The sequence below is a fragment of the Camelina sativa genome, chromosome 14, assembly GCF_000633955.1.
Source record: "Camelina sativa cultivar DH55 chromosome 14, Cs, whole genome shotgun sequence".
NCBI classification, from domain to species: Eukaryota; Viridiplantae; Streptophyta; class Magnoliopsida; order Brassicales; family Brassicaceae; genus Camelina; species Camelina sativa.
The window spans coordinates 1,227,150-1,232,077 of record NC_025698.1 but is presented as its reverse complement, the minus strand read 5'-3'; the positions used below and the strand labels follow the sequence as shown (position 1 = coordinate 1,232,077).

The 4,928-nt window shown below is 34.9% G+C and overlaps 1 long non-coding RNA gene across 2 annotated transcripts; it reads right to left on the bottom strand.

Moving 5' to 3' along the window:
* On the bottom strand, nucleotides 69-916 carry LOC104738865. 2 transcript variants are annotated; one of them, XR_759888.2, is made up of 3 exons: nucleotides 611-916; nucleotides 308-480; nucleotides 69-165 (listed from the first exon to the last, which is right to left on the bottom strand). It is a non-coding gene; the product is annotated as an uncharacterized LOC104738865 (long non-coding RNA). The 2 variants fall into 2 exon arrangements; XR_759889.2 differs by having other exon boundaries at nucleotides 319-480.

Here is a 4,928-nt window from a genome sequence, read left to right as displayed (position 1 = left end):
TTTTTTTTTTTTTTGTCAACCATTGGGCCACAACTGGCCGGCCCATTAGCCAAATTCCTACATTCGTAGGAAGCGGGACTCGATCCCTGGTGTGATTGTGCCTTCTACAAATGGACTTACCTCCTGCCACTGCACTAAGATCACTTCACGCGTAACAGTCTTTTTCTGTTATAATAAGAATTTACAAAATTAAGAGACTCCGTAACGAACATAAATGACTTGAAGATTGATAACACTAACACTAACTAACTAACTAACTGACTAACTAACTAAAAAACGAGACAGACCAGACAGAGTAGAATTATACATAGTAGTAACCTCTACTTGGTTGTATTTGGCAATAGCGAGATTGGCCATCATCTCCATGTAGTCACGCCCCGTGAGGGGCTCCACGTAGAGGTCATCGAGATCGACACCGCGTAATCCTCCATAACGACGAGGATGAGATTTAGGAATCATATCTTCATCCACCTTAAAACCCTGCAATCCCCCCCCCCACACACAATAAACAAGATTGAAGTTTTTTTTTTTTTTTTAACCGAAATAAATCCAAAGATCCAAGTGCCTACCGAAACAGGGAATTATGGGTGAGAGAGAAGGAAGCAAAAACCTGGCTCTCGTGATAATTGCGTACGAATCGACGAATCTCAAATTCCTCTTCATCCGCGGGAGGCTCCTCAGGCGACTCGTAGTCTGAGCCATCGTTTCGGCCTTGCGTTTTTGGCCACAAAGCGAAGACAGATCCGTGAAAGATGCATCCATGGTTTGCATCACATCGGGCTCCGTGCTTGAACTGAGATCCATGGACATTGAGAGAGATTCAAAAAAAAAACCCTAGCTAGATTTTTTTTTGTCGATTTCAATTTCTCAGAGGACGCGGACACACATATACAAACAATTTCTAATTCGCCCCCTCATACTTTACCTATTCACGATATTACCATCGTCCTCCCTATATTCGGTTTAGCCCACTTAGTTTGGTTTACTTTTTAACTTAAAGCCGATAGGAGTATTTTCTTTTTTAGTTGCCCATCTTCCTCCCTATATTCGGTTTACCCACATAGTTGGTTTACTGTAATTTTTATCGGTTAAATTATACTAAACCAAACGACGGAAGCTAAGACCAAATCAAACCAAAACTGTACTTACTTATCCAATCCGAACTATATCATACGGAGAGTGTACAGTAAGGTCAATTTTTGTGATGACAATTCCGTTATAACAAGGAAAATAAATCAAGTTATATGTTACTAGTATAAGTGTATAACATATATATATATATATATATATATAAATAGCTTACTTATCATTCTCGGTTTTTGTACACTACTAGTAGTAGTTTTGTCCAAAAACAAAAAAAATGTTACTAGTTATCCTCTACACTTAAAAAGCTTAATATGTGTACAATTTCACTATTACGGCTAAACGGGGAAATTAGGATAGTGTATAATCAAAAAGATAGAACAGTAGTAGGACGACGGTCAGGGCTAAGCCATGAAATAGTCTTTTGACTTTTGAGTCATAAAAAATTAACAATAAATAAATTGGTAATCGGGTGAGGTGATATGCAACACAATCCTAATTAATTAAGAAGGTTCAAATTTAATTAACCATTAAATAACATGACAGAAAAATAAGAGTTCAAATATAAAGATGTTGTATTTAGGATACAAATATAAGTCGAAAAAACAAAAGAAATATTTACATATACAACCCCATTTTCCTGTCATATGGATATTGAATGAATATATTTTTAATTGTTTAAGTAATTAAGTGATCAAGAAAAGCGAGGAAAAAAAATGAACAACATTAAAATCACAAAAAAATATACATATATTTTCTGTGCGTGCAAATCTACTCTTGATAGCTAAGAAACAAACATATTAAACTGAAGAAAGACAACTAGATCGAGGAGTTTCAAGTTACAAAGGATGAGGTTTCAACAATAACATAGCTTTTAAATAAGTGGGGCTAATTAAATCCATTACAATAGCATGACAAGGTTATAAGTTTCACAATGACAATTTTTTTAAAACTCGGTTTCTTAATCATGGCAATAGCAGGCTCCACATCATCAATCCGCAATCAGTCAAAACAAAACACATCCTTTGAATTAATCAGATCGTAACAACAAGTATCCCCTGTTATATATCCATATAACGGTTGCGTACAGAAAGATGACAAAAAAACGCAGACAGAGATAGTAGACGAGTGTCTGTCAAATAACGAACTTCAAAACTGTATATTTTTGAGTAACAGGCAGGCGAGTATGATGTTCTTGGTAAATCATATATCTAAACTAGAGAGATGACACTGATAAACATGGATCTATACTCTATAGGGAAGTACCAAACCGAGTAAAATATACCTAATTTTCACTATATATTTCAACAGGCATGCGAATATATATGATGTTCTTGGCAAATCGTATATTTCACTTTTATATGAAAGTAGAGAGATGACACTGATAAAGATGGATGTATATACAGAGAAGTACCAAATTAACAGAGTAAAATATATATATATATACCTAGGGAAACTGTCTCTGCTCAGAGGCTGGTCTGCAGAGGAGTGGATGGAAGTTTCTCTGCCAGACCTTCCATTCAGCTTTGCCCTGATACTCCACGAGCTCTCCCTCGGGAGTCGGGACTTTCTTTAGCCATGAACGTTATGTATGCTTTGACCTTACCTCCCATTAACACAACGACCTTCACGATATGGTCCAGCACCAAATTCTTCTTCTATAAATATACAGAAAGATAAATTGCAGTTAGGTTCTAGTTACATAAAACAGAGAGAGTGTGGTGTAGATCACAAGAAAAAAGAAAAAGAAACTGTAAGTGTAGAAAACAAGCCTTTGTTTCGTTGTGTTTGGCAATGACGACTTTGAGCATGTTTTCCATGTACTGACGCCCTGTGAGGTTGGGCGGACTAAAGTAGTCATCAAGTTCAACGGGACAGAATCCACAGCAAATTCGACCCGAAGTCCGCTTGGGAACGCAATCTCGTGGCACATCGAAACCCTGACAAATAAATAATTAACCAAGAGTTACACTCCCCTAGCTACCAAAATGCGATTATAGATTCCAAGGGATCTACCCTAATATATATATATATATATACAATCAGAGCGAGATCGATAAAAGGGACCAGACATAACATACCTCGCTTTTGTAACATTGGCGCAGGTAGCGACGCCAATCCTCAGACTCTTCAGGATCAGAGTTGTATTCACAACCCTCGAAGCTATCAACATCCCATTCTTGATCGCTTTCGACGCTGTCCTTATCCTCGTCCTCGTCTTCTTCCTCGCTAGACGTGGAAATCTCGTCCTATTCCAGCACCTTGATACCAATCTTGGCGAATCTTCTAATGAATCTCTCAAACTCTAGCCTGGATTTTAGTTCTTCAGCAGTATAGAGGGATCTCGGCGTCTCTAGATTTGCTTCTTCAACAGTATCGACATCGCTGGATTTGGGATCCATTCTTTTTTTCTCAAGTAGAAAAAAACCCTAGAGAGAGATTCAGAGAGAGAGAGAATTCTATGAGCCGCACAACCTAGAAGAGACGACGATACTTAACGGCATCTGCATTGGTAAATATAAGATGAGTTTCTTAAAATATTGTATTTTAATTATTTTTATATAAAATTATTATTTATTTAAATAAGAAATCAAAAAATAAAATATAACCAGTTATAGTTAGTCATAGGTCCAAAACTGTTTCTCAAGGTTTCTCGAATAAAAATTTTTTAAGAAACGTTTTTCACCTTCTCTTCTATTTTTTTGGTTACTTTTTATTTTTTAATTGATGAGAATTTAGTTGAGAAACCCCACTCCACATGACCTTAATCTTCCACCTCTCTCAAACGTGGCTTTTGACAATAGTGCCCACACGTTTGGTTTTTCTAAGTTGTCTTTTTCCTAATATTTCAGTATTTTTATTTTGGACCGGGATTAATAAGAAGAAGTTGTATCTTGCACGCAAACGTTTTTACTTTTTGAAAAGTACACATATATACAGAGGACCAGAACATTAATGAGCTTGTGTAATGAAACGATGGGATTTTTTCTCGTAAAATTAAAATACATGTTCAAATGTATTATCCTTAACTATAGTTGTAAAAGGACAATACATTGATAACCTTGCAGCTCTTTCGGACAGGATCTAAGTACGGATTTAATTAGTTCTGAGTGTGGAGTATACATTTTATGTTTGAGGTTTATGTAGTTTTTTTTACACATAGATTAAGAAACTATTTTTGTACAAAAACATCATTTTGTTATTTACTTAACATAATTCAACCAAAAAAAACTGAGAACAAACCAATGATCAATAAAAGATATATAAAAAATTGTACATTGATGCTGCATGAGAAGTAGTAATAATTTGTGTATCAAAAGCTATATTTGTTTTCCCAATGTTCCAAGGAATTGATCAGTCTACAAGTCTACTTTTCCGTGTTTACCAAAATAATTAAAACAATATTGGTTGCCTCTGTATATTGAATAATAGTTCGTGTTATCAGCTTATTAATCACATTTCACATTTGTTGGAATATAGGAATATATGTCATTTTGTTATTTACTGTCCGTGGAAAAATAAAATTGACAGGTTGAATTTATTAACCATGAAGTTGGCTTGAGCTAAATAAATCATTCATTTTCTAGTAGACACTACGTTGTGTGACATGCATAAATGCATTTATAAGAAATGCTTTTAATTGACTATGTATAATGATTCACAATTAGAGGCAGAGAGAAAATGCATAATATTATGACTATGCATATAAAGGTCTTACTCATTTTCTTGTTTTATAACTTAACCCATACATAAGTACAAACATTAACTACAAACAAACCTTACTTACACAACATAAGTAAATCGAGTTCTCATCATAAGTTTTTTTTTTTTTTTTTTTTTTTAAA